Raw genomic sequence first — 17800 nt, 5'->3', positions numbered from 1 at the left:
TTTGTCTCCCGGAACCCTTTGCCGAAAGCGACCCGTTTCGCCGGTGCTTGCGTGCCGGCGGAAGGTAAGCCGGCTTCCAAACCCCCAAAGAAACGCCCCCCCCCCCAAAAGAAAATCACCTTCGAGGCTTCCCGCCGTATTACGGACCGGGAGAGCAGCTCAGAAGGTGAAAGCTAATTTATGCCACTTGAGTCAAATTAAATCGAAAACGTTGCATTTTCGGCCATTATTTCGGGTTTGAAGGAAAGTGGTGCGGGACCGGCAGCCCGGGGGTGCCAGCACAAAAGCCATGACTCATCATAAAGCAGCGTCTTATCTGGGTGCTTCCACACACCCGATTGGACCGATCCGGCCACGGGGGAAAACGGTGCAGTGAAAAGTTTGCGTTCAGCCAGTTTTTGCTCACCCAGCGGGTGATAGTGATTATTTACGAATTGAGCAGCGTCTAAGGTGGCTGTGCATTTTCACCAATGAGAGAAGGGGGGCGGGGGGATAAGAAGAAAGACTTGGCGTTAAGTTAAATTGTTAGTCACCGTAAGTAATGGATCTTTAAGGGTGCTTTTTCAACTCCTTTGCGCATTGTCTCTGTTGGGTTGGGGTTGCAAAACGGTGGCTTTGCATGTTTTCAAGTGAATAATGAATAATTCATTGAGCCTGACTGGAAACCATTATGACGATTGGCAATGGCGTTTTTTCCATCCCATTGCTGGTTCCGTTGCACGGCGCCTTATTGCGCGAGCATTGAAGCGAATCAATGGTGTTTAATTGCAAAAGAACGAATCATTCGAACAGGAAAGCTTAAAACGATGCAAAACAATCAATTATTTGCCCGATTCAATTAAATGAGCTTTGCTAAGGATTTGTACCCTACAAGCGTCACCGCTTTCGTGCAACTTCCCAATGCAGATGTGTACGAATCAAAGTATCACAAATGCAAATGTGCAACGAGAGCAAAAAAAATCGAGCAGCATACCAAACCCGTCTCAAATCACAGTTCAAGCGGAAGCTGTGATTTTTCAGTCAATTTCCCGTGTTATCAGAAAGTGCAAAAATTGCATTTTGATCCGTACACCTTCTACAGTCGGCCGCAGTAGGAAAAAAAAACAGCGGCACAATACTGATCATATCAACGGAAACCATATCAAGAATCTGTTGCCCGGATGTCCGGAAGTAGCGCTCGGATCGGGCACCAAAGCCACCCGAAACCGGCAAAACCCCGGAAGATTAGATTTCCGTGAAGGAAAAAACCGTACGACAAACCCACCGTAGACAACCGCTTCTTGTGCCATTTATCATCTGCAATTTCATCACCCCCGGTGCAGACACTGAGATTTTGTGAGTCAGGTGGACAAAAAAAAGCACAAATCGGTATGCAATGCAGTCTGCATCGGGCGGTGATAGAAGCGGAGTGCGGGAGAAAGTAAGGACGAGGCATAAAATGCGTTCTTTACCGCACATGTGGAAATGCTTCGCTGCATGTATTGTGTGATCGAGATAAACTTTTGCGGCCGGTTTTTTTTTTGTTGCCTCCCCAACAAATGCCACACCGTGCCTGGTTCGGTATAATGCAATGCTCCACCCGACCACACGACCGATGGTGGGCGAAATGGCGAAAGGATTGCGCAAGGATGCATGTTAATCGCAAATCGAGCGAAGAATATTGAATAATACGGTTGAAGCTTGCAGGCACTGCATACGCATTGCCGAATCTTCGATTTTCGGCTTCGACTCTCGCTTCACCTCAGGCTTGCGGGGTTAGTTTAAATTCGACGCGTTTTGACCAATTTTCAAGCACAAATTCCTGCATTGAGAGAGTGATTTTAATGCATTTTGATGGTATCGAATGGATTTTGCTCTGGCATAAATGTTTGAAAATTGATCATGTAAATTAGAAGTTGGAAAATTATTTGCTTTTCTGTTTGATATAATTTTAGCGTTTGAAAGAGAAAAAATTAAACAAGCACACTAGTGTTAAACGGTCTAGCATATTGTTATTCCAATTTAAGTTATTTTCATGATTTTATTTGACATTCTTTGGATTATTCGATTTAGCTAAAATAATGTACCATCTTGGGCGGGGAATCTACATGCCTCGCTCTACAAACTTACAATAAAACCTGTCATAAGTGGGAATGCATTTTTGTTTTCCAACTGTTTTGTACTTAACTTAACTTAACTTAACTTAACTTAACGCCTTTTCTGTTTCCTGTTTCTGATCAAATGTTAGCTTCAAATGGTTCAGCTGTTGGCAGTAGAAATCTGATATTAGTGTTTCCTTTAGGTGAATCCCTTCTATTCCCATGAAACTTGCGTGGACGTAAGTCCTGGTTTCATCACCATTTGAGTTTCAGCACGATTTGAAAGCGATATTTTCGGCGAAATATTGTCGCATTCTACCTACCGTTGAAGAAAAAGGTCGATTTAATTCCGCTTGACCAAGGCTTCACGGATTGAATTTCGATTTGCGGTGCATCTTTAACATCAAAAATGCCTGAAGATAAGTGCTGAAACTAAAATGACACTTAACTAGCTGTCAGGAAAAAAACCTGGAAAAAAGTTTAAAATATTCCATTGCACCAGGACCAGCTATAATTACTTAGTTTGAGGAACTAATCAAGACTATTGACCTCAAATAAACAAAGAAAAACTGTGAAATATATTGAAATATTTCTTTGATTCGTTGATTCCATTATTAACGGCTAAAAACTGACACATGAATGGACCAAACAACAAACATACAAATTGTTTTGCTAGTGGAAAACATATATTTAACAGCGAGTAACATTTCAAAATTGTTTGAACGATGCTGTAGAATATATGACTGTTGTGTCATTTACCACAAAAACTATAATCTGTTTTCCCAATCTAATCCTTTTTTAAACGCAAGATAATAACGCCTGAATAAAAAGGCCTACAATGGGACAAATATAAAATAGGAAATATCACGACTTAAGGTAATCTTAGCACATACGGACACGGTCCCGCTTTAAGTCTTATTTATAATCTCTCATTCAATCACACACGCTTGATCGAAGGACAGGTATCGAGTGTATATTCCCGTGGCTGCACTTTGTCTTGAAATACGTTCAAACGAAGCATATCGCTGCCTTAAACGATTTCTCTTTTCCCCGTGAGGTTGCAATTCCGACGGGAGCTCGGTAACATATTTGGTGATCAACAGACACCAAGGACACCGGTGCCCTTTGCTTTCCACACTGGCGCGAGCGGACGTTGTTTCCGGACACGCTCTATTTAATCCACCGTCGGTTATTATCAGGATTTTCACAAACCCATCCATGTGCAAAGTATGTGACGCGAATGGTAAAACATTTCGGAGGATGATATACTAGTCCCGCCACGGCGCACCGATGCTTCCACGGCCATCGGTACATCCAGTGCCGAGGAAGAAGGTTTTTTTTTACTCTGTGCGCGCAAGAAGCGAAAACACTTCCAACAAGTGAAACGAACAGAGGTTCGCTGGTTTGGTTGTGAACGGGCACGTCGACACGGTGAGAAATGCAGAAGTGGCAAGAAAGAAAAAAAAAAAACGGCATAAAGCAGCGACATACGGGCGTAAGCGATGCCACATTTTCTAGCGCGAAGCGTGGTGAGTGCTTTAAAAACGGATCAGGTGGGATTTCGCGCAAAGCAGGCAAATTTGTGTAAGTGCATGCGCAAAACCCATGATCGTACGCATTCGACACACTTTGGGAAAAGCGGTGCAAAGGGTGGTTCAACTTATTGTGTTGTGTTCAAATGATATTGTTAAGAATGGGTGAAATAAAGCAAACAGAATTTGATGTGATTTAGGCTTATGTGTTTTATGATTTGTAAACATCAAGAAGGGGGAGAATATTATTAAAATATTTTACATTTTATCCATTTCAATTATGTTTGAATAACATTTTTTAAAGAATACTTTATACTTCCAAAACAATTTAACAACAAATTGATTTTGCTTATATTTATAATAATAGCACACACATAAGAAAATCCATTTGGTTGTAAAAATCCTAACAATCAGCTTTTGTCGAATGAAACCTTCGCAAAAACATCATCTCCGTGGCTTTATTATCCAATTCTGCGTAAATCCAATTGCAAACCCACACGAGTCAACATTTTTCCCGCAATACGGTTGGTTTGCTAGCTCTATAAATCACTTGTCATTGGCCTCAAATCCAACTCTCCGTCAATCGACTGTCAGATGAGTTTCAATTTAAATCGATTAAGAAAGCAAATCTCTTTCCTCCGGCAAACAGTTCAGCGGATGCAATAAAAACAAATCAATTTACTCAAGATTTGGTACCATGTCACAAAGCTAACTTAATCAAACGTCATTGCTCACCGTTTTTAGTTGACTTAACATGTACCACACAGATCAATTAAAGGGAATTACACGTTCCATTGTACTGGCGGCTAGAACTCACTCCCGAACAAACCGTTCATGCTCGATGATCTGTTCTGCAAAGGCGAAATTCCTGTCCTTCTTTTGTTCTACTTTCCTCAGGCCCTGCTTTTCTTTCAAATATTTGTGTCCTTATCATTCTTGATGCTGTCCTGCCCCTTTCCCGTCCCGAACGCGCACCTTTCCATCAATTTTCGCCCTAGACAGCGATTCCCCGCCGAGCGTTTATTATTCATGCTTTTAACTTTTCACCGCGGAAGTGATTTTTCTTCTTTGTTTGTGATCTACGATGTTTACATAACTTCCGTCGACACTCTGCGACGAAAAAAAAAAAACCCGCCTGAATCACGCTTCCGCACTTGTTGACTCTTCACACCATCCACCAGCGGCGCTGCGTGAGAGAAGCAACTCGCTTGACAAACTGCGGGCGTCATCATCCGCCTAATCTTGTAAACGAAGAAACAACAAAGAAGCGAAGTGCGGCAGAAATGCCACGGGGTAATTCGTCTAAAACGGTATGGGGTTTTCCCCGGACTGGATGTATCGTGCCGGTTGGGATGTCACCAGCGGTATGATGGAACGCTGTACCTTAAGGATGAAGCAAGATTAATAGATACTTTACTGCTAATCCGATTTGGAAACATCGATCGGGACGGCAATGTGCCTTGCCTTGAATCCACCTGTAAAAGTCATGCAAAAAAAAAATGGTGAAATACGACGAATTATGTTTTAACTTTTAATTCCCTTATCTTTCTGTATTTGTTTTATTGATTTCCTCATACAAATCATTCGTCTTGGCTAAATATGCTGGTGTATTCAAAACAGACACGCTTATTATCCTCTGTTCTGAACCATTTTCAACTAAATATCCACTCTCGCCGTAACAATTCAACATGGTAAACGTGCGCTCCAGAGCAGTGAATATCTGCCGCTATACACCGTGGATAAAAAGCATCCGCCATCCCGCTACAAAAGCATTCATGCACATTCCTTGAAGACATTTTTCGTGTCTTTCCCTTTCGGAAAAGCGCTTGTCAGAACCATGGTTTTGGAATTTCGCGAAATGCGAACCATTCGTCCTGACAGTTTGAGTGACAAAACAGACTCTCGAAGGATGTGGCTCACAACATGGTCCCGCGCCTTGGCGCGGATGCATATTTGGCGTGCCACGCCGGAGGGCTTATTCACTTTTAACTTTCAACGAGCTTTGCACGGTGGGAGGGAGAATGAGAAAAAAAAATGATTGCTAAATTGTGGCTTGAGCTGGGATCGTGAGTTGAGGGGAAATTTTATTCTTGCTATTGGGGTCTGCGGAATTGAGGATATTGAAATATGTGTTCTAAAATAAAATATATGATAATATATTATATAAATATATAATATAAATGCTTGATTCGTATGGAGTTCAATTCAACATTTGCGAATTTGAAACAATTGTGAAAGGTAACTTTAAGAAGATAGAGACAAGAGGGTTAGTTATGCTTTGAATATACTAAAGTTGTAACACCTGGAATAACTAATGAATCGTTTAATAGTTTGTTGATAAAGCATGAGTGAATTAAAAATCATAGTATTACCAACATTAGTTAAAACATTAAATTTCAGTTGTTCGAAAAAACGATAATTTTTCAGATTACTTCAAAAAACGAAGGCGGTCTACACACGACAGGACTGGGACAAAATCCCATCCGGACTCATCTCCGGTGCACTGTACTGTCTATACAGCAACGAATAAATTTAACTACATTACAACAGGAAGTTAGAAAAAATGACCCAATTGACGACATTACTTCATCTCAATTTGAATCTACCACGCCTCGTCTGCCCGTGTGGACGACGTAAACGAACTGTATGGGCTGGGTCGTCCGGTGTCATTCTCATGACGTTACCAGCCCATCGGAGCATAGCGAGTGTAATCCGCTGTACGACAGTGAGTTCATCTTACAGCTCGTAGGCCTCTTCATTATAGCGACTCCACCATTGTTCTTCCACACATACGGTGCCAACAATCCTTCTGAGCATCTTCATCATTGTTCATTGTTTTGTTTTATATAGTTAATTAAATATTTAATTATGTAATAATTAAAATAATTTTTCATAAAATTAAATATAAAGACTTAAACAACGTGGCTGAAATTAGCAAAAACACAAACTAAAAAAACGTAAGATATAAAACTTAATGTGTAGTGGCTTCATTTGTGAACTGCTTTCAGATGCAATTAAGCAGCCTTACAAACCTGAGCCAATGTCATCCAAAACTTTAGCGTCGTTTTTTTAGAACATGACATTTGTTCGTTCTGTGTGGAAGGGGTTTTTTTTTTTAAATATCATCCACTATTCGCCAACACATGCATCTCCCGAAAGATCGGGGATAACAACTAACATTATAGTTAAGCTTCTGCGGCTTGTGGACGCTCGTCCGCTCGTCAACCATCGGGAGTTTTGGGGGCAAGAAAACTTTCGATTATGCAACGGATCAGGCTCAACCCGTTCCGTGCGCCGTTGGCAGAGTGTAATTTACGGGCTCACAGCAAAACCGCATAACCGTCCCGTGCTTGTGTAGTAGATGCCCGTGGGTCTGTGTGTATGTCTCCCCGTGCGGTGTATCTCGGTCCAGTGCTGGTAAACATACATCTCTAAGCGACTCTAACCTCGAAAATGCTAAATCTCGGCTGTACAGCACAACGGGGCAAGAAGCGTACCGAAACGATGCTGCAACGAGACCGAAAGTTGAACCGAGAACAGTTAGCAGGAGTTTTATTTGTTTGACTTAACTGGCGTCGGCGGAAAGCGCTCAGACCGCACCAAGAAACAAAGTCACCAAACCGTGACCCTGCTCCCCTGCCCACCCCTGGCCGTGCCGTGGAAATTGGTTTAGTTATGGTAAATTTATTTCACACCGAGGTACCGAGGCCATGGGATGCGCCGTGAGTAATCCCCTTTTTTTGCCGGTTGGGAGCGATCTACACGCTTTCGCAGACGGTGCTGCTGTGGAGAGTGGTTGGAAAGGATTCACTCTGGCTTCGACTACCGCTGGGGCTTATTTCGCTCCAGTTTTGGAGTAGCTTTTTTCCAGCAATTTCCAAGCTCTTAGCTTTGGCAATTGACGGTTGAAAAGTGTGCTTCAAAACTCAATTATTCTAATGAAGATCCGTAAAAAATGGATCACGGTGAAGAATGATCCCTCAATCAACGGGGGGTGTAGGGAAATTGATGCTTCAGCGAATAAAACAATTTTCTAACTTCTAGTGTCTTGTTGATAACGAGTGTGTTTCAAAGGAAGTTGGGCTATTCGTTATAAACGTTTTTTTGTTTGGCATTCTTAATTTTGAACAAATTTTTAAACACGAATTGTTGGTGATTGTTTACTCCTATCTAATAGAGACAGACACTTAATTGCAAATTGTAGCTTGAAGTGAGGCTAAAGGTAAATGGATGGTTACCCATTACCAAAGCAATCGAATAAATCCAGTCTTAGTTTAGTCTGGACACTTCGATTAAATTACAATAAATACACATGTGCCTGAACTCCCACTTAAACATCTCCATGTCATAATCAATAAACTTCTCCAAAGTAAATCGAAACACACGCACAACCGTCTACCCATGGTGAAATTCAATTACAGAAAGATCCTGGCACATTTACAATGGAAATTGAACCATAAGCGATCCGACCGAGTGTGATCATATCGATTTTCGATTTCGATGCACTCACCAGTCGTACCGCAACCGATGGAAATTAACGTCTACAGGGAAAGCCGTGTTCTATGGTGAACGGTAGTGACTCTAGGAAGACAAGACTGTGTAAGACTGAATTGATCATTCATGAGTAAAAGCTGTAATTGAATCAAGGAAAGAGAACCTTCAAGCCGTGCACGATACTTTACCTACTCTTTAATGCTTGCATTCAATTAATAGTCAAGTCAATTGCAATTTTGAAAATTATAAAAGTGTGAGGTAACATTTTTATGGCCAATTCTCTCATAACACAGATCTTTCTCGTTCTAAGGTTTAAGTATAAAAACAAGTAAAATGCTTATATTAAATTAAGCATCGATACAGTTAAACTTCACTAAGGTTTACCTAGGTTTTGGTGATCTGTGCAGTAGAAATCCAAACAAATCTCAAACCGAACCAATCCGTAACTAGTAACTATCGTTATATCATTCTTCATTAAATCACCGGAAATGGCTTCTTCCGGGGTGGGATCCATTGCAACGATTTTTGCAAACCACGCGTGCTGTTCACCCATCCATGGTTGTGACATTTTTGTCTCGCACTAGCGCTGTGCTGTGCCGAATGCTGCAGCCAGCGAGCCGTGTGGGCAAACACACCCTTTAAAGCAGTCGTTTGGTCACAGTCACACTGCGGTGGGTACTGTGGCCAACAAAGCATGCAGTGTCACATATATCTCTTTACCGTTCCAGTCCTTGTCCTTTCGCAATAAATTCTCGTAAGGTACGAGTAGCAGGGTTAAAGTGGGCTTTTGTCTCTTCTGGAAGCTATCTTTTCAGTGTCAGGGGGAAAGTTTTCAAGGTGTTTGGGGGCTAGTTTTAAGCGGCTGATTAGAAAATAGCGCATGAACCGTTCAATGTTATGATTTTTATGTCAAGAAAAACATTACGGACTTGTGTAAAGCAACTTTTACAAAGCTGTTTTAACCCGTACATTAAAAGGGCATGATCATAACCGTACTAAATTCAAACACCAATTAGTCAATTAAGGTTCATTTTTCAATCAGTTTAAAACCATCCCATTCCAATATGCGTCATTTCGGTTTGACAGCTGCCAGAAACAATTATTCGGAAAGCCTATCGTTTGACTACCGTTCTCCCCTTTGTTTGTTCAATTAACCCAAAACCAATAGAAGTGTAGCGCAATCTTTGCAAAGGTTGCAAAATTGTTCACAAATATTACACGCAGTCAAATGGTAGATTGAATTTGACTCAATTACCATTCGCTGAAGGAGAACAGTCATAATTGGAGCACCAATTGCCAGTACTTGTAGGGAAGCATTCCACCAAAGTGACTCCATTCGGGTATACCCACCACTGGATGCATCGATTGTGTGCATCGTGCTGGTGCTGCTTCCTCCTATCGGTAGAAGGGTGAGAAAGCAACAAGTTGATGGGAAACAAATTTAATTATACTGTACGAGTGTTTTGTGCCCACGGCCCCAACCACTGGTTGGAGGGAACGTCTAGCATTTTCCTGATTTAGTCGTATTCTATCGCTAGCAAACCGTTCTCGGGGTTCCGGTTTGCTGTACCGATTGGGAGGGAAAAACCAATTGGGAAATGGAGCGTAACGTTTCGCAATGTAGCCGCACGACTCGAGTTAAGGGGCCCCAAAATGAAGTAGAAGGAATAAAGCAGTTATAATAATTCGGTGTTGTCCGTGAGCAGACCGATGGAAAGAGGTTTGCAGAAATATGGATATCGAGTGTGCCCTTCGTTACAGTCATTGCTCGGGGCAGCAAAAAAACCCTCCCCCCCAGGATGGGTTCTTTATGAAGCTGGCAAGACATGAACGGGAGCATTACACGGGCGAGCGTTCCATTTCTGCCGCAGATCACGTCAGCTTTATGTGCTAGGCCGTACTGCATGTAATTTCCATGCTTGATGCTGTACTCCATTCACACGAGCCTGTTGAGTGTAGTTGCTGGTAGCTTGGCAGGCCTGTTTCTGCATTGCGAACGTTGCTCATTGAGGGGAGGGGCATTAATTTTTAGATGAATTCAATTGCCGTACGCATAAATTATGCACCCAAATGGTTACGATTGCTACTGATGTGCTTTTCAAGATGTGCGCAATTGGTTGTTAGTAATCAAGAGATTCCGGTACAATATTTGAAGTTAGTTCGGAAACAAAAAAGCTCAGGCACGCGTAAGTTTATTGTATTTTTGTATAAGAATTACAGATTGTTCCGTTTTATAATATTTTAGTGAAGATATAACACTACCAAGCTGTATACAATTTAGCTTAATTTATGTAATTGAGTATTTTTAATGTGAGATTTTTATTCCTTCAACCACACGAATTGTAACGATTTCACCATGAGTTATACGATTATGACTATCGTTACTGCTGCAATGGGTGTTTTAAACGGAAACGCTTTAAACTCCCGAAACGAGTTAAGTTTTTTCCCCCAAAAAAAAAAAACCCGCCCACTTTATGACCATTAAAGCCAATTCCCGCAGAAACACCGACTGCTGTACGAGTACGGGAATGGAAAACGAATGGAAACTAGTCCCCGACATTGATTCAACCGGATCTTCCATTGCAACGATTCCATTGTATCCAAGTGGCCAAGAACCTTCCGAAGAAGTGTAATGGAAATAATTCATCCATATTTTTTTTTCTTCCCTCCCCCGGTCCCGTACCGCACCCGCACCAACATACTTCGATACTTTTGTCCTTTCTTAGCTTCACCAGGCGCTCGGGTTCCGTTCCTGCCAGACCAGCTTTCTTCGCTGAGTTTCAACATTATAAGGATTAAGATGCAAGTGGGGTATTATTTCGGAATCTGGGCGCACGTGCTTTTATGGATGGATTTTCCTGGAGGGCTGAGTTGCCTATTGGCTTTATCTTTGCCGGCAGCAAAAGCGCGAGCAACACTTTTAACGCTGAAGTGCGCTAAAGAATGCGGCAAACGGGCCAACTACGGAACAGATTTGCGCCCGAGCTACCCGGTAGAGACGTCCGGCAGTGTGTCGTGAGTGTGATGGGCTCGATTAGAGGGTAAATACTTTGTAGAACACTTTGAAGGAGCAGAGTACTTTGGAAGGGTTTTTAAAAAAATATTTCGTTTATGGTGCTACTGTTAAAAAAGTAGATTCTTGATTGGTTTTTTTTTGTGTGAGAATTATATCACAACTATTGCTTTTAATGTCATATTCTATTCTAAGTCTAATATGCCAGAAAGGGTTTAAATTAAATATTTATCTTCTCGTAATAACGCACACTTTTAAGACAAACACAAATCCAATCGTTTAAAACTGACATCAAATGGTTTTGCAAGTTAAACAGCACATACGAATGTGTTGTACAACATCACACAAGAAACTTTATCACGCTTGCGAATGGCTTCCAGTGCAGCGGTTATGTTTCTCGAAAAGTTTCTTTCCGCTGTGTTCTTCACGATGCAGCAGATTCACACATTCCCTTAGAGAGACACAGCGGAGGTACATGCTTAAACTGATCCAAAGTCCACCACCACCACCACCATCTGTCCGACAGATGAATTGGAAACGAAAAAAGAAAACCGCGACAGTATCGATGTCAAACTTTCGAACTCACAAGCGAACTTTGGGCAGCCCCAAAGTAATAGTGTCGGTGTGTTGGTGTTCATGCCCCTTCAAGCTTTTCTTCTCGAATTCGCCATTCCTCGCTGGGAAATAGATAGATGTTGCTTGGAGCAAAGTTTTGCTCAAACCCCCAAAATACAGTTTTGTGTGAACCGAACATTTGATGTACCGCATCAAACAATACTCATCGCGAACGCATTTGGCTCTACTGTGGGGGGGGGGTCCGCTGTGCTTTTGGAATGTTTCTCACACTGGGGAAGGGAAGTTCCTCTCCATTGGGACGCGAGCATGCTCTTTTCAACTCAAACAAAACCACCAACTTAAGATGGGAACCAATTCTAACATCCAAACGATTTAACGCATCTCGCTACACTGTGCGGGCGGGCCCTTCCTTCGTGCACACATATTCAAAGTCATCAATGTTGGATTGCACTGCGCCCGAGTGTCTGGGTGTGCATGCAGAGATTAGAAGCATTAAATGCGCCTGTTAAACCATTCAATCGATTCCATTTGCTCCCCAGCAGCGACGGCAATTGGCACAAATGGCGCCCACACACCGCCACCGCCACTGAAACGGTTGGGATGTTTGCTAATCGCTTTACGGTTCGCTCGAGTATTTATGTTTCAATTTAACTTTCAACCTGCTAAATACGTTACGCTATGCTTCATTTGCCGTAGGAACGCCGCTTTGGGCAAGATTAGCCATGATTTGTACGTGGCGGGAGCAGCGTGTGATGCATGCGCTTGTTTGCAAGAAGCGTTTTGCAATTAATTTCAACTCAATACATTAAACAACAGACGGTACGGTACGGTTAATGTGCTGCACAGGACGTGATTAAAACATACGTGCGTCCCGACACTTCCGTAGCGAGCGTTGCTAAACATTACACCACACCCAACAGAACCGTATCAACTTAGAACCGGCGAAGATGAATGTTTTGCTGGCAGTGAACGAAAAATATATCCAACACCCAAAAAAGGCTCAACCTACAACGACACCCCCTTAAAGTGTCATTACCCCTTCGTGCTGTGCGGATGCTGCTTTTCCCACAGCTCCTACATCTGCACCATACATATCGATTTCTTCTGGCATTCTTCCGCCTTCGGTTTCACTCATAAAAAGCCGTCAACCGTAGCGTAATGGACGCCGTTTGCCATTTTCTTGCTTATCCACCAAAAACAAAGACGCCCATACCGGTCGATCGGTGCTGGCGCACTGAAGAAACGCACCTCCCTGCAGTGGCGCTTGGCTGGCTGGAGCTGCTGGATGGAAAAACGTAACACCCCCGAAAGCTTCGTCGGGTGCTGCCGAGCGTAAAAACGAATTATGCCATGGCTTACACAAATACACAACTCATTAAACTTGAAGCAAAATCGAAAACACCAGAGACGTTTCTGCTTGCTGATAGTCCCGCTGCGGGGCTGCTGAGTTTGGTGAGGCAGTGCGTTTTAAAGCGTTCAAGATGAAGTTGAAACGAAACGGAATGTGTGGTTATGCAAGAAAAATTGTTTGTTTTTGCCTTTGGCGGGTTTGGCTGCAGTAGGAAATATAATTTGTATGTACAGTTGACCGTTGCTCTTGCTCTTAATGGAACAAAATAATTCAAAAACAAAGAAATATTTCTTCAAGTTTCGACATGGTTCGAAAAATAGTTTACAACACACAAGTTCAAAGGATGTTCAAATTATTAGTGTTTTAACTAACTTAAAGAGATTTATTAAATTTCTATAGTCAAAACACCTGTCGCCATGAACGAAGTTGGGACTCTATAGAACTTATATAGTACCGGTACTCACATACGCCTCTGAGACAGGAACTTTGTTCAAAACTGACTCTCATAGCAGCGTTCGAGATGAAGATGGTCAGAAAGATTTTTGGCCCCGTATGTGTGCAAGGACAATGGAGGAATTTTTATAATGAAGAGCTCTATCGGTCAGACTCGGTGTCGGTGGGTTGGACATGTCATTAGAATGACACCGGACGATCCAGCCAGTAAAGCCCTTTTAGGTCATCCGCATGAACCGACGAGGCGTAGAGAGATCATATCGAGATTTACTGATATCTAAGTTCGGGATAATGGACTGGTAGACTACGGTATTCGGCCGAGAGCGGTTAAGAAGCCTCCGACAGCAGATAAAGTCCGATACAACGGTTGTACTGCTAGATAAAGAGAATATTTAACAAGGATGAAATATAAATAAAGAATCAAATTTATAAATTTTCTCAAAGAAACAATGTTAGTATTCGCAAATAAATGTATTAATATAATTAAAGAATAATTCAATTCGAACTAAAATTTAACATACGCAAACTAAATACAAAACGCATCGTCAAGTTACATTGCCACATTATTCAATTGAAGTTTAATGTTTTTAAATTGCTAAATGTTGGAATTGGTAAAGCAATGTTTTGCTTTAATGCTGTTTGTCGTGACATTTTGCATCCATGCAACAGGAAAAATCCCTATTTTTGGTCAAAGGAAAGACAAAGAAACAAAGTACCATCAAATACCACCGCAATGCAAACCTAGCCTCACAACTGCAGGACCGTTTCAGGCCGATCGAGTAGGACGACACTCCATTCTCAATTTGTTACCTTTTCGCCAGCAAAACCAGCTACTGCTTTGTATTTTGTTTGTCACTATTTGCAACGACATCATCGGAAGGCAACGATATAACATAACTAATGAAATTATGGCTGCCTATGAGCAACGTCCACCGTCCATGGGTGTATGTGTGCATGGGTGGTGTGCGCGATACTCTACCAAACTGGAATGCTTTAATTAAATTTAATTCTATCCGGGCCATTTTGCCGGTCGTCCCCGTCGCCCACTGTTTGTGGAGTCGGGCCGGCAGAAGCAACGTACGCCAAGTTGGAGTGGAATAATTTTCGCCAGTGATAAAATCCATAACATCAAACAATTTTCCCAACTGCCCTCCGGGAGCCAATATTTTACTAGATAAAAACAGTGAAAATAAGCAGGAACGAGCGGATGCGAGTGCGGATGGAAGCATGAGAAAAGGACAAAGTTTGTGTGGCCTCTTTCTCCCGTCGAGTTGTTTAGCGTTTCATGGTTTAATATGAGCATCAGGTTCGGTTTTTTGGGGGAAATAACTAACTTAGGAAAATTGATCATTTGTGTTATTAAATAAAGCCCAACCTTCATACTCTTGCTGCACGCCCACATCGTTCCGTGCAGGCAATCTAACCCACTTTTCTAGCCAATTTTGGTGAGCTCTCGCCTGCACGGACGATGAGGTTGCAGGAGATTCGGTTGTGTGAAATAACTTTAAAACAATTTTAAATGACAATCAACTAACGCTGAAGAGTTGATGATGCATACAAGGTACACTGTTGCGTACTGCGTACTATATGCAGCAGTGTAGGAAAAGTACACTAGGAAAACGTTAGTAAAGTAAGGTTGTTTATGAGGAGTCACTATCTTTTTCTACAAATCATGTTAAGGCTTTAGCCTCTTAATGTTTAAGAATAGTCATCCTTAAGTTTTTTTTTCCAAAAAAAGAATACGCGCCACGCGTTCTTGTTGCTGAAGTCCTTTTAAGCGCCTTTTTAGCTTATCAACACCATCACTTTATCTCAATACTAGCTTGATACGCCTACTTTGTCCATACGGATCATCCTTAACGGACATCCTTAACGGACATCCTTATCGGGCTGTCCGATAACATCCTTCTCTGGCCCATTTCTAGGTCAGTTCATATAGTATATATTCATATAGTTTAATAATTATACAGTTCATATGCAATGTTATTTTTATGAAATGCCTTGAAATGACCTTGACTCCCTTGTTTTTTCGTTTTGTTACACTACGACCTTCTGTTTTTAGATTTCATGCCGTCTAAAGAGTGTCCATCCTCCGCTTCTACTAAGCCGCTGATATTTCTCGTAATGTCAAATAATAACTTGATAAAGAACAGAAACTTGAATTCAAACAAATCTCCTACCTTAAATGTATCCCACGGATAATACGCTCGGAAACAATTTAAATAAACACTTCGTCTTTGTTTCTCATACAGTTCCATTTCTAATTTTTACTGGTTGTGGAGGTTCTTTTAGACCTCAGAAAATGCACCTTCAAGTGGTTTTTTTGTGTGCCACCCTTGCGTTCACTTTGGTTTGTATAACAAAGACAAACGTTTACACGCCACGCCAAAAACTGGGCCCTGCAATTTACGATTGTTGGCCCGAAAGGTGTTATTTGCTCCAAACAGTCACACCGTATCGCTGACGGACTGACAACGGGTGATAGCAGTAACGGCTCTCAAACGTACATAAACACCGAGACAAAAAGGCTTGACACAACAAAACACCTCGAGCCTGCAAGCCAGGGCTGACTGGGCTGGGTTTGGAAATGGTTTCTTTAGCGGGCTTTACTTAACCGAACCTTACTCACCGAGACGAGATTTCTAGCACTGTTTGAAGAGCAGGATAATCTCGAAATATATTGCATTTTGTCTTCGATGCTAGGAGCAGCGGTTGCTTACATTCTGTGGACACTGCGCACACGAAGGATGGAATTTATAACTGTCTCTACCCGGCGGCACCAACGGTTTGATACAGCGGAAGACGTTTTAGTGTAACTTTGCACGAGCTAGAGACAATTTGCGAAGGAAAGACATGAGCTTCAAGAGTTTGTTTTACTGTTGCCGTCCTGAAGAGTAAAGCGGTACGATACTGTATCTTTCATTTTTATACACGTACTCACGTGGGATCAAAAAACTGTTTATTCGCAGTGAAAGTTAAACTGCTTAAAACCATCACACGCTTGGTTGATATTTTTATTTAGCATAATACACGATTAGGCCAACCAAACAATTGTCATGTGAGTGCAAAACGCCAGCGAAATAGAACGTATAGAGAAATGTTCAACCAAACAAAGCAGGCCAACATCTCATTTTTCTGCTTTGATTTATCGTTCCGGCATGCGGCTTGAAGCCTAAATTAGAAGCAGCATGAAACGGCTTTGCTTAGGAAAATTAAATGCAAACACATTCCATCACAATCACCAACCCCCCCACCACCACACGGTACGGTGACGGCAGTGTGACTGGGAAATCTCTTTTGTGCCGGGTAACCCCTTTTCATATTCCAGCCGTACGTAAATAATGCTTCCAGAACACTCATTCATCGATTTGTCACGCGTATGAAGACGAATCTTAAGCATTCATGCTCGCGCTGTCTTTTCTTTGTTTGCTCATGTTTGCTCGCAGTGCCTTACCCCGGAATGAAGCGAAAGATTAAAAAAAAATACACCCCCCAAAAATGGTGAATAAACAACAGGCAATGAGCAAATGGAGACCAACGTGCAGACTATAATAAATTTGCTCTCATCATCATAATCAAGCTAATTTATTAGCAAACTTGTTTCCGCGACACTGTGCCCCATCGCCGCTGGAAAAGGCTTTGCAGTCATTTTTAGATTTATTTAGAGGGGAAAGTTTAGAAAGAACAAACTGCTGCTCATTGTATCATCGTGCTGGAGGAGCAACAAAGCAACAAAAAATCGCAAAAGCCCAACGGTCGCAGGTGATAAAAAGGCCAAGCATAATTAGCCCGCCGAGCATGGTTATCGTAATTAATATGCTACGATTGTTGGGAAAAGCTTAAAGCGGGCTATAAATAATAACGATGTGAAAATGGTTTTACTTCAAAAACGCGGGGGGTTTGCTTTTGCCGGTTGGGAGGTCATCGTTAATGCGATTGCATGAAGAAGTTTGGTTTGATTAATATTGACCGAAGGATAACTTTATTATCAAGTTGTGTACTCATCGCATCGATCGTAATGCTAAGCAGTTGAGCATGATAGATGCATGGAACTTGGAAGCCATTTTTTTTAAATTAAAGTTGTTTATAAAACCTTTTTAGTTTTTTTCCTCAATAAACCCTTTAAGACATTTAATGGTTAACAAAAATATGCCAACCATCTTGCTGGAAAGCTAACTTTCATTGCAAGCACGACCCGCAGTTGAACAGCTTTTTAAAGAGCTGATGAGTGGTTTTGTACGGTGCATGGCCACACCGACAAAACCCACCCTTAAAACCAAAAACACAACAGCTTCTACCCTTT

The sequence above is a fragment of the Anopheles marshallii genome, chromosome 3 (assembly GCF_943734725.1).
Source record: "Anopheles marshallii chromosome 3, idAnoMarsDA_429_01, whole genome shotgun sequence".
NCBI classification, from domain to species: domain Eukaryota; kingdom Metazoa; phylum Arthropoda; class Insecta; order Diptera; family Culicidae; genus Anopheles; species Anopheles marshallii.
Note: the sequence above shows the minus strand (reverse complement) of the source record.